Here is an 18,244-nt window from a genome sequence, read left to right as displayed (position 1 = left end):
ATGATGTGGGCTTCACACCTCCCTGAAAAAGTCCTGCATGTTCTGAGATGCTGACTGTGGGTCACCTTTCCTTAGAGCATTTCTGTCCTAAACAGGGTTTCCTAGACACAGGGCTGCCTCGAAAGGAAACCCTTTCTTGGTACATCTCAGGCACTGTCCCACAGGCCAGTGGGAAGGCCTTTTGCGGGTGAGGAGAGGGACTGTCTTTAGTCCCCCTCCCCCACTACTTAGTACCACTCAGCTGCCAGTGTTGCCATCTCCTGGGATTGGATCACCTTACATGCAAGCAAGTGATCATGTAGCTATTAGGGGGTTTTCAGGGGCAAAGGACAGAACATCAAAGGAGCTGAGACTATGGAAATTTATTAGCCCTGGAAACCTGGAGGCAGGGCAAACTGCAGGGGTAGATCTGGTGTCATCTGGAAGCCTTGTCCTGTTTTCCTGTGATTGCTTTTTGTGTGTCCATCACCCTCAGACTAGATGATGTGGTGGCAGGGGGCAGTTAAGAGCCTTAGGTCCACCCATGATGATGCTCAGAGAAAACCAGAAGAGGGCAACTCTCAGAGACTCTCCCAGAATGTGAAGAAGGCTTCCTCCCACCCACCTCTCAGAAAACTCTCCTTGCATCTCATTGGTCTATCCTAACCTAATGTCTGTGAGGAGATGGGGATTACTTTAGACCAGTCAGAGAGACCAGAAGCTGGGGATGGGGCTACCTTCTCTCTACACAAACATGGGCTCCTATGAGGGAGGAGGAAGTGGGCATTGGTGCTGAGCAGACAGTACCCATTGAAGTAACACTTGAATAATTGAAATCAATACATGTTTTAATCAATAACCATGTTTGTTTAAACCCCCATACTTTAACTGGATCAATTTTTTTCTGCCTAATCCCAAGAATCAGACTATTGCCCATCCTCCAAAGAGCAGAGAGTCAGATCAGTGACCCAGATTGCAGACCAGTTGGCAAGACTGGACCAGATCAAACACAAATTGCCATCCAGATGCCTTAACTCTTTCTCAAGTTACCCCTAAATGCAGGAATGGCTTGTGCAAGCCCCACGGTCAGCATCACTCATTCTACAAATACATCTGGACTGCCCACCTTATGCCAGGCACAAGCTAGGGGCAGAAGATTCATTGGCAAAACAGTCTGTTTCCTGTTCTTGCAGACTTACCATCCCTACAGTGGACTTTATCATGTTTGTTGCCAGTTGGTTTCACTGCCTGCGAAGTTTTGCCAAATTTGGGAGTGTCTAGCTTACTCCTTGGAAGAAAAGTTATGACCAACCTAGATAGCATATTGAAAAGCAGAGACATTACTTTGCCAACAAAGGTCCGTCTAGTCAAGGCTATGGTTTCTCCAGTGGTCATGTATGGATGTGAGAGTTGGACTGTGAAGAAAGCTGAGCACCAAAGAATTGATGCTTTTGAACTGTGGTGTTGGAGAAGACTCTTGAGAGTCCCTTGGACTGCAAGGAGCTCCAACCAGTCCATTCTGAAGGAGATCAGCCCTGGGATTTCTTTGGAAGGAATGATGCTAAAGCTGAAACTCCAGTACTTTGGCCACCTCATGCGAAGAGTTGACTCATTGGAAAAGACTCTGATGCTGGGAGGGATTGGGGGCAGGAGGAGAAGGGGACGACAGAGGATGAGATGGCTGGATAGCATCACTGACTCGATGGACATGAGTCTGGTTGAACTCCGGGAGTTGGTGATGGACAGGGAGGCCTGGCGTGCTGCGATTCATGGGGTCGCAAAAAGTCGGACACAACTGAGCGACTGAACTGAACTGAGACTCATGAGTCACACCTTCTCAAGGCAGAAACCAGAAACTGGGTTACCCAGCCTCCTTTGCAGCTCCAGCACAGACATGTGACTCAGATCCCACCAATCAGATTCATTCATTCACTCTAGAAGGGAAGTACTAGAGTAAGGAGGCAATGCCCATAGTCCACAGTGCTGGCAAGGGTGGAAGTGGAAGTGTCCAGCTTTGGGTAGAAGTGACAACAAGATTAAGTTCCTGGTCCAAGAAGTGCAATCAGTGGGGAGTGACAGCAAAGGTTCTCTGGTGCCTGGTGGGAGGCGAGTCCGGTTTCCCCATCAGTCTGGTTCTGTGTGCAGCAGGGCATCAGGCCTGGAATCTGAGCCTCCAGTCTGGCTCTCTACCCCTCCCTGCGACTAGACAAGACACCCAGTATTCCTCTAATATTCTTCAATCAGTCAGAGTCGTGTCTATTGCCTAAGACCATGAACCCTAGCATGTCCCATCCTTGGTGAGAGTTTTTCATTGTGAAGATCTCGCCCAGGTGGCCCTTCCCAGAATCCCCCTGAGCCCAGGCACTTTGCTGCTGCCTCTTACAGCAACCTTAACAGAGGCCCGAGCCCCTCTGTGTGTCTCCAGTTCACCCCCACTAACACACAGTAAACTTTGAGCTCCCTGGGACCTGGGACCACACTTTTTGCCCCACTATATCCCCAAGTCTAGTTTAGAACCGGGGTTAGAATAGGTGCTCATTAAGTACTTGTTGTGATGTGATCACTGCCACTGTCTTCATTAGTGATATCAAAAAGCCCACCAATAGCAGGCTCTGGATTGAGCAACACACACAGAGAATGGCCCGTATCTTGACCTCCCCTTCTGCACAATCAGCAACCAGGTACACATCCAGGCACTTCAGTGCCCACTGGGAAGTCCTTTAAAATACCAAAGGGCTGCCCTCTGACCCCTACCCAGTTCCCTAATCCCTCCTTGCCAGGAGGGATTGCCTTACATTTACTCTTTCCAGCCAGCTGGTTCCATCTCAGCCTTGCCCCCACTTCCTGCCCTGCCCTGGACAGCCTTGGGAGATCTCCATCCTTGGCATAGAGGTGACCTCCCAAAAGACCCTGGAGAGATATACCCAGATGGGTTACATTGCCAATCCAAGGGTGTCCTTTATCCTGGCAAGCCCTTCAAACTTGCCCATACACACACACACACACACACACACACACACACTCTCTCTCTCTCTCTCTCTCTCTCTCTATCCCCTCTGCAGAAAGAGCCAGAGGAAATGGACAAGCTTTCTGGAATTAATTTCACACCTTAGCGTGATAAACAACGAAGCAGAGAGTGGCACCCATCAAGAGAGTTAATGGCCTTGGTCTCTGAGTGATAAACCACCCCCTGAAAAAGAAAGCGAGACTTTTCCTCCGTGCATCACTCCACCAGGAGCAGACTCACGCCAGCCCCAACTGCACTTTCCCAGGTGTGGACGAGAGAAGCACTTCCCCCTTCCCCAGGCAGCACACAGCCTCTCACCAGCGGGGGGCCTGGGAGGCCCAAGGCAGAAAGCACCTGACCTGTTACCTTAGCTAGCAGTGCCACAGATCAGATAGAGCTGGCCACGTGGGTTCAAACCCTAGTTCCACTTCTCACTCTCCGAGTGACCTTGGGTAGGCTACCTAAATTGTACCAACCTCACAGGTACCTCTGAAGATTGAGATGCTTTTTGCAAAGAGCACATAGTATATCCTCAGTAATCTTAGCTATTGTTTTATTGTTATTATTATTATTATGACTCCCTGTAGCTAGAAAGTTCCTGATCCATCTAACCTGAATCCTACCCACTGCCTTTTAAGGTCATTGCAGCTCATTCCCTTCCTAGTGGGCATGGAACTCAGCCGTCTCTAGTGTGATGAGGTAGGAAAAATAATGGTGCTGGAAGACAATGAGCTACGTTCAAATCCACCTCATGCCTGTTAGCCGTGGTTCTCTTTATAGCCAGCAAATGTAAGACAGATTCTAAATATACAATTACTAGCTGTGTGGATGGACAGATGTCATTCTACTCTTGTGGGCCACAGGTTACGGCATCCTTGTTTGTACAGTAGAAAAAGAACACGGCCTCCAAAAGTCACAATGAGGATGAGGTCAGATGCGGTAATATCTAAGAGATGGTGGGTGACCAGGGATGTTGGTTGAACCTGAGCCTGCACATACACTCGAAGAGAGACTACCTAGATGTCTCAGAGCATCTATCTGAGACATACAACGACCCTGTTTCTACAAGCTTCCCCACTTCATGTCCAGCACAGCAGAGCCTTCCATGTTCCTTCAGCCTGAGGAGCACATTTTGTTGTTGTTGTTATTTGGTTGCATTGGGTCTTAGTTGCAGCATGCAGGATCTTCTGGCATCATGCAGGATATTTCCTTGCAGCACACGAGCACTCTAGTTGCATCGCTCAGATTTACTTGTCCCACTGCATGTGGGAATTTAGTTTCCCTGACCAGGGATCCAATCCATGTCCCCTGCATAGAAAGACGGATTCTTAACCACTGGACCACCAGGGAAGTCCCAAAGAACACTTATTTAAAAGTGAGAAACCAATGCCAGAATTTACCAGAAGTAAGTAAAATCCTTGCAGTCCTTCACAGAAAAGCCAATGTCCAGGAGAGGGCGGGTAAGTAGCAACTGACGTGTGCCCCACACTTAGCAGTGAACAAATGTATTCTCGGGTAGTATCTTACCAAATACTTTTACAAACCAGCTTTGCCCAAGGGGATACTAGCTCTGAATAGGGAGTCAATTTCCCCAAAGTGATAAAGAAGGATGTGAACCCATAACCAGTCTCCCCCACTCCCTCAGGCTCTCTGCCCTCTCCCCACATGTACTACTATGCCACTGGAAGACCTGTACTGGTCTTCTAGCTCAATACCTGGCATAATGCCTAGCCTAGAGTACTTTCCCAATAGTCAATCATCTAATCGTCAAATGGGGAAATCCTAATTTCACCCATGGGGAACCTGAGGCAGAAAGAGATGTAGTGAGAAATGCTCGGTCACAAAGCTGGAAGGTGATGCAATGGATCCACTAATAGAAGACCACAAGCTCACCCCAAAACGTCAGAACTAGAAGAATCCTAGAAGGTCATGTGGTCAAGGCCCTGCCCATCCTGTCCTGGTAATCAAATCCAAGTTCTCCCACTCAGAGCTTGGAGGAGGGGAGACAAGAGGTTTTTCAGGCTGGATATAGTAGATTAATTACAAAGTGTCCCCAAATCCTCCCCTACTGAGATCCATGCAATTTGGATTTGCAGCTTCTCCCAACAAGAAGTAGAGTCCATTTTCTTTCTTACTCAATCTGGGCTGCCTTTTAACTCTCTTTGACCAGTAGAAATTCAACAGAAGTGATGGCATCCCATCTCCAAGGTGAGACTCCAAAAGACCATATGAGCTTCCACGCTCTCTTAGAACCCAGCTGGCACCACGTGAGCAATTCTGGGCAAACCTGTTGGAGGATGAGAGACAAGTTAAAAACAGCCTGCTTGTCCCGTCTGAGGCCTCACTACACCTGCCTATAGCCAGCTGACCCCCAAACATGAGAAACCATTCTAGATCAACAGAGGCGCCTCCTCTGCCCACAGCCAACCACAGATACATAAGTGATTCCAGCCAAGATCAGAAGAACCATCCAGATAACTCATAGACTCACAAGAAATCACAAACATAATTAAGTCACTGAGTTTTGGAGTGGTTTGTTACAAAGCACCAACTAACAGATACTTTGGGCTTGAAGAAAAGATCCCAAGTTGTAGTGCTAGAGAAGTTAAGGTCTGTGCTCCTGTAGGGCCTTGAAGGAACAGGACCCTTTTCTGCAAAGAGTCTGGTTGAGTTTCTATCTAGTCTGTCCAGCTGCTGGGCCTGGCCCATCCAGGACCAGTGAGGTCAGGTCTAGTTCCAGCCCTACCCTTCCCACCCACCTTGGCACCCACAATGCCCACTCTTGGCACTTTCCAGAAACAGTCTGTGCAGGGAGGGCTGTGATGAGATTAAGGCTGTCCACTATCCAGAAGGAGCTAGCCCCAAAGACAAAGCCCGACAAAGCCCTGAGGTGGGGTCTCCATGGTAGAGAAGCTTCTGGGATCAGACATCTCCCCACCCACCACGCAGGGGAAGCAATCAGCCCCAGAGGAGCTGAGCAGGCCGCTTGACATTTGATGGGAGTCATTATCAGACACTTATTCCCAATCAGGACTCAAGTGTCTCTGAGGGCCCCTCTGCTGCCTTCTCATTCCAGGGAGCATTAACAGCAGGGCAGGGGTGGAAGGGGACGGTGCGTGGAGGTGCAGGTCTGGGCAGAGGCCCTCAGACCCACCCTTCTGACTCCAGCCCCCTTCATGCCTCCCAAGGCCCCTAGGGGCAAGCTAGCTCATGCCACAGTGTGGAGAGTGGAGGACTCCAGGGTGGGGAGCTTGACTCCTCAGTCCTTGGAAAGACCGGACACAGAGATGTTCAAAGAGATGTATACAGGAGTCTGGCTCAGAGCTGAGATTCCAGCCAGGCCCAAGAAGGGCTTTGTCTCCAAGGCTCATGGCTCTGGGGGTCCTGAGTCCCCACCCCAGGCAGCCACCTCCTCCCTCAGTCAGTGCTCCAGGACCAAGGCCAGGCTCCTCCCCTTGCACACAGACCAGAACTCCCTCTGCAGCCAGACGGCCGTATGCAGAGAGTGCATGAAGGCCTTTTAAGGCTCTCCCAGGTCCAAGCCACCTAACTTCTGCTGCAAAAAGAAGGCAATGATTCCTGCCCTGCCTCTTTGCACGAGACTATTGCGAGAATCTTATTCTTTAAGAAAGCACTTGATAAAATAAAATGCGGACTAAGTACAGCTGTCCCCAGTGGATCATCAGCACAACATGGGCAAGCTCAGATGAGTCAGGTGCAGGCGTGATGGAGACGAGAGAGTGTGCGTGTGTGTCTGCGCTGGCGTCTCACTGCGTACCTCAGCACTCAGTACCAGTACTTCACGGTTTGGGATTGTCTGTGGATTTTCACCGTCTATGTCTCTATTCAAGCGGTGAATCAACTGTATTGATGTGTTACACCCTGAATGCAGAGGCAGAGTTTTGAAGTTATAAAAGAAAGGGACCAAAAATACCTTGAAGTGGGGTTTGACAGTCGAGAGTACACACACACACACACACACACACACACACATGTGCTCTCAAGGAACTTAAGGACTCAAATAACCAAACACAAAAAAATAGAGAAAAAGGTGGGTGGAGAGCCACAGAATGAAGGGCCTAAGAGTCATCAATCCAGAAGGCTTCCTGGAAGAGGAGGTAAAGTCTGAGCTGAATTTTGGTAGAAAGGCTGGACATGCAAGCAGCAGGAAAAGATGGCTTTGGGAGAGGAATAGAAATGAATGTTTTAAGTATTCTATTGTCAAATAATGGTAATCATATTTTATCCTGGCAAAGCAATTGAGGATTTACAAGGCTTTTTCACATGTATTTTCTCATTTGCCTCTCACTATAGTCCCCTGAACTAGACAAGTCAGGTTTTATTATCCCCATTTAATAGATGAGAAAACAGGCTCAGAGAAGCTGAGCGATTTTCCTGGAGTGTCCAAGCTCAGAGGCACTGGGACTGGCAGAAGCCCCCAGGGTTTCTGACTCCTCCCCATCCAAGTAGCCTTTCCAGTCTCAGGAACCACAGCCCACCGCCGGGTCTGGTTCTGTCTACAAGCTCCTTGGGGGCAGGTTCCATGTCTGGGTGATGGACTCTGGCCAGTGCTTGAGAAATCAGCCAGTAGAGGGGAGTGATGGCTTTAGAGTCAGACAGAAATGAGGCTCGACCCAAGCTCTGCCATGTACCTCGACTTTGGCTTGTTAGCTCCTCTCTGAGCCTCTGTTTCCACATGGGTCGAGTAAAACAGAGACTGTCCCTGAAGCACTTAGCACTGTGCCAGGCACATGTATTTGCTCCAGTAATAGTGGCCACTGTCATTAACCTCGTGGTTATTCGCTTATGATTGCTGATTAGGAAGACTTTCTTGATGGCCGCTTTTCACCCGTTTCTCCCTTTCAGGATAAATGGGTCCATCATTCAACATGCACGCTGCCCATTAATTAAGGGTATGACAGACCGTCCCCAGTAGGCACAAGCAATTCACTTCTCCCTCCATCCTCCTAGGCCCACATGTCTCGTCCAGACCCCACACCCTGGAGGGGCCCTAGAGATGCTCCGACACCAGTTGGTATCAGGCCTGACCCCTCAGCCACCTGTTGAAATCCATTTCAGTCGCCAGGGCTCTCATTTCTATTAAAACTTCATTTGCCAAGAAAGCAGAAAGGTAATTATGAATCCTAGTCTTAAATCACTCTGCCTCTGAATTATTAAAGGGAAGAATTAAAAATAATCAGGCTTTTTCATTACACTTCATAGCAGGGAAATTAAAGGTGTAAGAATGTATTTTTTCCTCGAATTTAAGTATTCATTTTGGAGATTTATAGGGAAGTTGAAATGATTCCCTGCATGCCCAGCTTTCCCTTTTATAGAAGGGGGAGAGAGAAAAAAAACCTTGTAAAATTAAAAGGAAGATAGAGCAAAGAAGGGATTTAACATAAAGAAGTACAACTGAGTGTTTTGCATTTTAATACATTTTTTTCCTGCACAATTACACCACTGAGTGATATGGCAGGGAGAGATTAGGCTGCTGCTAATATCAGATCCTTCGTGGGGAAATAAGGGGGTCTCACCAGCCATTGGGTCAGAAAAGTATATGGGGGCATCCAAGCTGGCACCTCGGACCTCCAAGCCCTGAGAAGCAAGGACCATTTCAGCACCAAGCTTCCTTGCTCTCTCTTTTCTTCAGGAAAGAATAGGATGAGCGACCTGGTTCATTTCGCAGAGCGGGAAATCCAAGGTAGCAAGGCGGGGCAAGGCATCTTGGGGCCTGGGACCGAAAGAGGAGGGACACGGAAGAACTTCCCTCAGCCCTCCCGCCTCAACCCCACGCCCCAGGGTTGAGTGTGAGAAGCAGAACTGTCGGAGCCAGGACAGAAACAGGAGGATTCTAGGCCTGGGAGGCCCTGATGGATGAGACCAAGGATTGATTGAGTCTCTGATTCCCCATTCCCAGACAGTCCAGGGATGCAGACCAGACTCCCCTAGTGAAGTGAGAAAGAGGTGTGCATGCCTCCTCCCCTGGGCCAGGTGCTGAAGGAGGAAAAGTGACAGCAGAGCCCACCTGGAAGGGACTCCTCCCGGGAGGCTTCAGAAGGAAGGCAGCAGGGCAGAGGGGAGAGAGTTTGCAGACAGAGGGGCAGCAGAGGCCAGAACACACCGCCCATGCTTCCCGCTCCACTGCAGCCGGAGACCAGTGCGTTCTCTCCCTGCTGGGGGCAGTGCGACAACAGAAAAGAATGGACGCCATCGACGCACAAGCATCACTGGCAGCAGCTGGGTAGTCCCAAATGGGACCCCGGGGAGGGTGCTGAGAGCAGCGTTCCTGTCTCTACTCCAACAGCTGGCCTGCCTCTCAGTGGGATCGCCGAGATTCTATCCCACGTCCACACAGGCAGCACTGGACAAGGGGAGGGGACGGGATGGGGGGGCCTCCCTGTGGATCCAGGCCCCAGAGTCACTCAGCCACCTGCCCCCCTCCCCCGAGGTGGTAATGAATTGCAGGGAAATGCTGTTGAGAGATGTCAGAACAATTTCTATTAAACATAATTTCCTAATGAAAAGGTTACGAGGGAGCCTGGTGGAGCTAATCAGGATTGAATGCTCACTCCAACTCGCTCTGAGGGAGGGGGCTGGAGGCCAGGTCCCTGGTTCCACCTGGTCTGGGCTGGAGGGATCTTACCCAGGGCCAGATAAGGCCCTGAACAGCTTCAGTGCACCCCTCCCAAGGTCTTGCATGTGCCCATTATCAGGAGCTCACAGGTGCCAGGCACTGTGCTGTTTTTCATGTATCATATCCTCACAACATCCTTGCAAAATTGAAATTACATCCCCACTTTCAAGATGAGCAAATTGAGACTCTGGAAGTCACATGACTTGCCCAAGTTCACCTCTCAAGAAATTAGGAAGCAAAGGCAGGATCTGAACCCCGGTCCCTCTGATTGAAAGACATACCACATTGACATCAACCCTTCCCACCTCCCAGGGACTGGTCCTACCCCATGGCTCTAAAAAGTCCTTTGGAAGGACAAATGGAGCCCTAGAAATGGGGCAGGGCTGGGACAGGCCAGAAGTGCAGCTGAGGCTGCCTGGCTCCTGTCCAAGTATCCATACCAACCTACCTCTGATGACCATCTGGATATCTGTGAGTAAAGAAACCACAGTCACAGACTCTATGAGGCTCACATGGTATCCTGCTGAGCCCAGAGAGGCCATGCTTGTCCATGCAGCCAACTCTGGGTGCTAACAGCCCTTTGAGTCTGTATCTTGAAAACTGAAGGCGCGGACCCCACTCAGACCCCTACTCTGGTCCCAGTCAGTGTCCCCAAGCCAGGCTTGTCTCTGAGCAAGGGCCCTGCCTCCTTTTTTCTTCTATCACCCTGAATTGCAGATCTAAATTCCTACATCAGGTCTGTGCTAAGGATCCAGGGCAGTATGACCCTAACTAAGAGAAAGGAGGGGGCATTTTTAGAATGTTCAGAGATTCTTACCAAACCCTCAGTTACAAGCTTTTCAAAAATTGACCTCTACTGGTGGGAGGTTGGGGTGAGGGATGGAGGAGGAAGGGGCAAACAGGATGCAGATCTGAGACCAAATAGTAAAGAGCCCTGTGAAAAATAAAGTGAAAGTATTGGCTGCTCAGTTGTGTCCTACCCCACCTCCTCTGTCCATGGAATTCTCCAGGCAAGAATACTGGAGTGGGTAGCCATTCCCTTCTCCAGAGGATCTTCCCAACCTAGGGATCAAACCCAGGTCTCCCGCATTGAAGGCAGATTCTTTACCATTTGAGGCACCAGGGAAGCCCCATTCTCTTCAATTCAGAGATTCCTGATACCACCAGCTGGGGACAATTTCAGGGACCCTGGGGTTTTGCTCTGCCAGAAGCTTCTGCGACTGTTGAGATATCTCTTTGTAGGGAGAAGAATGGTCCAGATATGTCCCTGGGGACAGAGGCAAGCCCTTAGAGGCTGCAGCTGAAAATCTTCCTGGAAACGCAGGACCACCCCTACATCCTGGAGGAGAAGGAGTTGGGCTACCAGAGGGCCTTGATGACAGAGTCTCCTCCCCTGCTTCCATCTAAACCCTTACCTCCCCTGCCTGCTCCACAGTCCTTCCACCCCCGTGATGAGCCCCAGGCTCTGCACCCCGCCCCCGGCAGGGTGTATCTCCCATCCCTCATTGCAACGAAGCTGTCACTGACTGCCATGAGCCTGCCTTCCCGGGACCTTCAAAGCCTGGAACAGCATGAAATATGCAGCTGCCTTCCCCCAGCCCCCACTCCCCGCTCGGCTCCCTCTCTCTAATTGCTCTGCGCAGATTAAACTTGGATGGCGCAGCTCTGGCTGAGGACAGCCAACACGAATGAACGTTCTCCAAAAACAGTGGAGGCTGCTGCTGCCTCTAGGCAAGAGGAGCTCGCCTCCTGGGTGTCTAAGGTGCTGCTCCTCCCCACCACACACACACAACCCCCCTGAGAACATCTCCTCTCAGCCCGTTCCCCCTTAGACTGAAGGATCCCTGGAAGGTGGGCAAGGTTTTTGCTAAAAACAGCAGTGGTTCTCAAGTGTGGTCCCTGGACCAGCAGCATCAGCGTCACCTGAGGCAGACTCTGAGGCCCTACCAAAGAACTGAGGCCTTCGGACTGTGGTGCTGGAGAAGACTCCTGAGAGTCCCTTGGACAGCAAGGAGATCAAGCCAGTCAATCTTAAGGGAAATCAACCCTGAATTGCATCATTTGGAAGGGCTGATGCTGAAGCTGAAGCTCCAGTATTTTGGTCACCTGACTGGAATAGCCGACTCATTGGAAAAGTCCGTCATGCTGGGAAATACTGAGGGCAGAAGGAGAAGAGGGCATCAGAGGATGACGTGGCTGGACGGCATCATCAATGCAACGGACATGAACTTGGGCAAACTTCAGGAGATGGCGAGGGACAGAGAGGCCTGGTATGTTGTAGTCCATGGGGTCACAGAGTGGGACATATCTGAACAACAACCCCACATTTATTGAATCAGAAATTGGGAATGTGTTGTTTGCACTCCCTCAGTCATGTCCAACTCTTTGCGACCCTATGGACTGTTGCCCGCCAGGATCCTCTGTCCATGGGACTTCCCAGGCAGGAATACTGGAGTGGGTTGCCATTTCCTTCTCCAGGAGATCTTCCCCACCCAGAAATCAAACCAGAGTCTTCTGCATCTCCTGCATTGGTAGGCAGATTCTTTATCACTAGTGCCACCTGGGAAGCCCATATTGGGGATGGGGCTTAGCAATTCAAGGTTTATCAAGTCCACCAGACAACTCTGATTCATTGGTTCTGATTCAAGTTTGAAAAACATTGAACTAAAGACTGGTTCAATCAACATCCAGTCAACATGATGGGGCCTCCTTGGGCACCCAAGGCTGTGCTAAAGCTGACAGAGGAAAGATACCACCTCCCCCAAGCAGGGCTGGCAGTCTGTGATCGATGGGAGGGGCACTAATCAGGTACCCACTGCAAGACCAGCCAGAGAATCCTGGAAGGAGCAGAGCAGGGTCGCTGAATGCCGCAGGAAATGAAAGCTTCATGGTGGAAGGAAATTAAACTAAATAGGGGCCTAAATAAATAAATTGAAACTAAATGAAAATCAAAACCACAATGAAATATCACACCTCATGCCCATTAGTCGGCCGACTATCAAAAAAAGCAAACGTTGATAAGGACATGGTGAAATTGAAACCCTTATATTCTGCTGGTGGGAATATAAAATGGTGTAGCCACTACAGAAAACAGTATGGTGGACTCCCTGGTGGTCCGGTGGTTAAGATTCTGCCTGACAATGCAGGGGATGTGGGTTTGATCCCCGGTTAGGGGAGATCCCACATGCAAGGAGTAACTAAGCTCATGTGCCACAACTACTGAGCCTGTGCGCCCAGAGCCTGTGCTCTGCAACAAGAAAAGCCACTGCAATGCAAAGCCCACACACCGCAACTAGAGAAAGCCCAGGCACAGCAACCAAGACCTCGCAACAGCCAAAAGTAAATAAATAAATAAGTTCTTAAAAAAGCAGTGTGGGGGTTCCTCTCAAAGTTACAAATGGAACTATCATATGATACTAAACCTTGAGGACATTATGCTAAGTGAAATACACCAGTTACAAACAGACAAATGCTCTTCAGTTCCACTTACACAAGGTTCTTAGAGTAGTGAAATCCATGGGAACACAAAGCAGAATGCTTGTCGCCAGGGGCTGGAGGGAGTGGGGAACGGGGAATTGTTGCTTCATGAGTCCAGAGCTTCAGACTCACAAGATGAAAAATTCTGGAGAGGTGTTGCACAATAATACGATTACAATGAACACTACTGAACCATACACTTAAAAATGCTTAAGATGGCAATTTTATGTTATGTGTATTTTACCATAATTAAAAATAAAAAATAATAATTAGGGCCAAAATTTGGGCAAGAAAAGGAACAATAACTCCGGCAAGCCTCATGTAAACAGTGCATCCATTTTCTGAGTGCTGTCACATTCTCCATCTGCTTGGAAGAGAAGCTGAGCAGGAGTGAATATCTGGGCTTCCCTGGTGGCTCAGACAGTAAGGAATCCACCTGCAATCCAGGAGACCTGGGTTCAATCCCTGGGTCAGGAAGGTCCCCTGGAGGAGGGCATGGCAACCCACTCCAGTATTCTTGCCTGGAGAATTCCCATGGACAGAGGAGCCTGGCGAGCTACAGTCCACGGGGTCACAAAGAGCTGGACACACCTGAGAGACTTAGCACAGCACACAGGGAGACAAGCCCAGGAGGAGGGCTGCCCCACCCAAAATCCGAACACCACGAGTGGAGAGCTGGGTCCAGGGCTCAGCTTCTGACCCCCATGCCACACCTTTCCTCTCACAGTAAAGAGCCCTCCAGGCCCAAGAAGGTGTAGGCACACACCTTGGCAGGATCTCAGGAGTTGGGGGTAGTGTTAGGGCGCCCAGGGTTTGGGTTGGAGGGGTGAGACCATGGTGTACACCCCGTTATCACACCTGCAGCCTCCACCCAGTCATTATATCAGTGATCCTTTCAGTCTCAACAATGCAAGAATTTGGAAGACTTTTTATATATTCACCTCAACTACAAGGGACCAGAAAGCCAAGAAATAGAGTTGGATGGGATTTGGCAGAAAAAAGGAAGCAGCCCAGCTTCTTGGAGAGGAGAGTCGTCATGAGCATCACAGAAGGTCCCTCTGGCTATGAGCAGAAGACCCCAGGATGGAGGGGGACGCTGCCGAGGAGGGGAGGGTCAGTACGCCGTGGACCCCAGGAACATCGCGCGCCTTATCCTGGCTTCTCCACTGCTCCCCTTTTCCATCTCCTCCTTGGCTTCTCCATGTGGCACATGGGAAGACCTCGCAGGAAGAATCAGCTACGGGGTTCTCTTCTCCCTCTGAGCTTCCCCCAGTGCCCAGCCTTGAGTCAAGGCAAAGCCTCCAGGGGCCTTCCCAGCCCATCCACCCGTCTCAGCTTTGACCAGCCTCTCTTCTTCAACGCCCACCTCAACCCACAACTCGCCCCTCCCAGCACCGCATCCCTGTGGCTGGAAAACCCCCTCCCCTCACTCGTGAAGCCCTCCCCCGCCTCCTCTAGAATCCCTTCCCCAGCTTCAGGGCCTTGTAGCCTGAAGACTTGTATACAACTCCCAGGTTCTCCACCTAGACAAGTCGTTTCACCTCTCAGAACCTCAACTTTCTCGGCTTCAAAATGGGACCCCACCTCCCCATTCAGAGAGTATTGTGAGGCTGCAGTGGGATGAGCACGAGAGGGACTTGTAGCTGGTGATTTCGTGTCTGATTCTACTGTGCCGCTCAGCACCCCTCTTCATTTACATACAAACCAGTTCTTTGCTTTTCCTCCGTGAAATTCTCCTCCACGAGAGGTACCATCACTCCCCTCCCCACTCACACTAGAGGCACGATGGACCAGAGGGAAAGAAACACAGTAGGTGGTGGTGGGCAGAACCCAAAGCATCCCATGGCCCACCTGTTGTTTGCCTTTGGAAAATGATAACGATGTCTTCTCCACAGACTTTCCTCTTGGGAGAATGTCATCAGGGCTGACGTTGGCATGAGTTAATCAACCCCTGGGCTTTTCTGTGAGTGAGGACACTGAGGGCCAAGTTCCCTGAGAACAGGGGTAGAAGGACACAACTCTCTACCCCAACGCAGGTGCTCAACCATGTTGACAAGGAGCGAGAGTGGAGGAAGGAGGGAGGGAGGAGCCAGTCTTCACTCACCCCCAAGACTTCAGGGTTCAGGTATAGTCTGAGAGTAGGGTGAGAGGTCAAGTGCAGACCGATACTAGGGCTGAGGTTAGAGTGAGGATAGTGTTTAAGATTCATCTCAAGGAAGGGATGAGAGTGGAACTGAACTTCAGATTTGTACTGGATTCAAGTCTGCATTCCAGTTAGAGTCCTAATTAAGGTGAACTCTAAACTGTACATTATGATCAGGTTATTGTTATTGGGTTAGGTTATTGTTAACAGTAAGACATGAGCTAAAATTCATCTTAAAGTTAGGTATGCCTGGAAGTTCTGGGACTTGCAGTAGGGGTCAGTGCTATGGCCAGGTGTTCTGGAGATGACAGACCTGGCAAGCAACCAGCTGGAGAGATGAGGCCAGCCAGGCCGTGTGTGCTAGATGAGATGTGAGGCCAGCACCATAGACAGCTCCAAGGAAAGCACCTTGGCACACAAGACACCTGAGACAGCCTAGTTGCCTTCCCCCACCATCCCGTCCATGACATCACAGCCTCTGAGCTGAGCCTCTGAGTGCCCATGAGTGACCCCTGAGAAAGCCAAGATAGCACCATATTCTCCAGGGAGTTTGGGCCTCTCATCTTAAGGTCTTTGCCTTGCCTTCAGAATCTTTCTCATCTCATCTATATCCCCCAGGCCCACAACCAAGATTCTAATTGGGAAATTTCTGGTTGAGGCCTTTACAAGATGATCGTTTTCCTAAAAATCAAAGTTTTTCAAATTCCACTCTTGACTGCCAGATTCACTCTACTTTGTATGACGTAACTCTTGTTCCTCTGATCCTCATTCCCCATGGGGAAATCAGGGAGACACCCAGACCTGTTCCTCTCATCTCTCTCCTCTCATCTTCCCCTCACCTCTTGAGCCCTGAGGAGTAGGATGGAGCACAGGTGAGGATCTCAGGATGGAGCACAGGTGAGGCCCTCAGGATGGTGCTCAGGTGAGGCCCTCAGGATGGAGCACAGGTGAGGATCTCAGGATGGAGCACAGGTGAGGCCCTCAGGATGGTGCTCAGGTGAGGATCTCAGGATGGTGCTCAGGCAAGGATCTCAGGATGGAGCACAGGTGAGGCCCTCAGGATGCAGCACAGGTGAGGATCTCAGGATGGAGCACAGGTGAGGCCCTCAGGATGGTGCTCAGGTGAGGATCTCAGGATGGAGCTCAGGTGAGGATCTCAGGATGGAGCACAGGTGAAAACGCACAGTACTGGGTGGACAGTCACCCAGAGGCAGTGCCCCCAGCCTTCCTTGGGGGACTGAGAGCTGCTCTTCCCAGATTGTCCGCAGACACCCAGCATGAGCCGAGTAGACACAGGGCAGGGACCTGCTGAAGGACACCAGCGCTGAACAGGCTCAGCCCCAGGCCCTGCGAGGTCTGAGAGAAGACTCCCAAGGTCTTCCCCTCAGGCTACGAACTCAGCCCCAGAGAACCAGTGGAAGGTCACCAACATGCACTGAGCACCCACTGTGTGCCAGACTACCTGCATTATCTCACCCAGTCATCAAACGAGCCCAGTGTAGGTTTGTAGGTGTGGCCATTCCCTTTCTACCCATGAAGAGACTGAAAGTGAAAAGTGAAAGTGTTAGTCATGTCCAGCTCTTTGCGACCCCATGGACTGTAGCCCGCCAGGCTTCTCTGTCCATGGAATTCTCCAGGCAAGCATACTGGAATAGGTTGCCATTTCCTTCTCCAGGGGATCTTCCTGACTCAGGGATTGAACCCAAGTCTCCTGCATTGCAGACAGATTCTTTACCATCTGAGCCAGCAGGGAGCATCTGAAGAGACTGAAGCTTGCTGGCAGATAGCAGACCCGGGATTTGAACCTAGGTCTGTCTTGCCCCAAGTCTGTTGGCCCAAGTGTATACTTTTGTCCACCACATCATGAACTCTGGTTATTAAAGTGGACTTGAAATCAACTTGGGAGGCTCTCTCCGCCTTCGTATCAGATGACATCACCACGTCACTGTGGCCTGGATCGCCACAGACATAGCCTTGTGTCCCCACTGTCCTAAAGGCTGGGAAGAGGGGCCTTGTTCCCCTCGAGGGCCCGGAAGACCCTGCAAGCTGCCTCCTGGAGGCCGTGGGTCTGTGGGAGGCCAACCAGTTCTGCAGTCATTTCTTCTGTCCCTTCCTTCCATTCCCCGGCCCGCCCTCCCCCCACCACAGGGCATCTTCAGGTAGAGCCTGAAATGACCCCCTAAGGAGGGGAAATGGGAACATCTGCATCTTCGAGCCCCCGTGAGCCCTGGGGATCCGTCCACCCCACCCCTTGGAGGTCATAGGTGGGAGGAGGGGGTGATGCGGGGAAGCACTAGGGGCAAAGGTGTGCCTGGAGAAGAGGAGGCACCAGCCTGGGGAGGCCCTGGGGAGCTGCGAGCCGAGCCTGGCTCCCCTCCTGTCCTTCTGTAGTAATTAACAGGCCTTTGTTCCTGTCCCTGATCGCGTCTGGCAGAGCCTTAATCATCCTCTTCCCTGCAATGAGCAGCCTTCTCATTAGGGCCTTAAGAACCTCTATTATAAACATGTAAATGGAACTCAACGAGGAGGGAAATATTTGACTGCTCCAATTTCCTTTGTGCTGCTGCCAGCTTTGGGCTGCGCACGCCTGCGATTTCACTGCTCAGCAGCCCGGCGCCAGCATGCTGCCCCCACCACCCTGTCACACCGCTCCATCTTCTCCTATCGGAATTTAATTACCTTCGCTGACGAATGTTTGGAGAACCTTTCTCCATCAATTGATTCTGAAGTCAGATTTTTATTCCGAGAGACTTAATGGCACTTGGGCTGTTGGGAGCCTGGAAACAGGTGGACCTGGGGCACAGGGAACTCTTTAACAATGAGGTTAGGAAGGGTCATCTCTGTTATTCCCCTGCCTCTGAGCAGGTTAATATCTCAGCCAGCCCACCTAGACAGGAGTCTCTCTTCTTTAAGGTCTACAGAGAAGTGATTCCTGAGACTCCTGCTGGTCTGAACTAGAAGTTCTTCCTGAATTCTGCCTGAACCTTTTTTCCTTTTCATT

General features: G+C 50.6%; 1 long non-coding RNA gene across 1 annotated transcript; it reads right to left on the bottom strand.

The window, feature by feature from the left end:
• Positions 1 to 1,688: 1,688 nt before the first annotated feature.
• LOC139187293 (uncharacterized) lies at positions 1,689 to 17,340 on the bottom strand. The gene is made up of 2 exons (XR_011570839.1): positions 16,083 to 17,340; positions 1,689 to 5,273 (listed from the first exon to the last, which is right to left on the bottom strand). It is a non-coding gene; the product is annotated as an uncharacterized lncRNA (long non-coding RNA).
• Between the last annotated feature and the right edge of the window lie 904 nt (positions 17,341 to 18,244).

The sequence above is a fragment of the Bos indicus genome, chromosome 15 (assembly GCF_029378745.1).
Source record: "Bos indicus isolate NIAB-ARS_2022 breed Sahiwal x Tharparkar chromosome 15, NIAB-ARS_B.indTharparkar_mat_pri_1.0, whole genome shotgun sequence".
Lineage (NCBI taxonomy): Eukaryota > Metazoa > Chordata > Mammalia > Artiodactyla > Bovidae > Bos > Bos indicus.
This window is presented reverse-complemented; position numbering and strand designations above follow the sequence as displayed.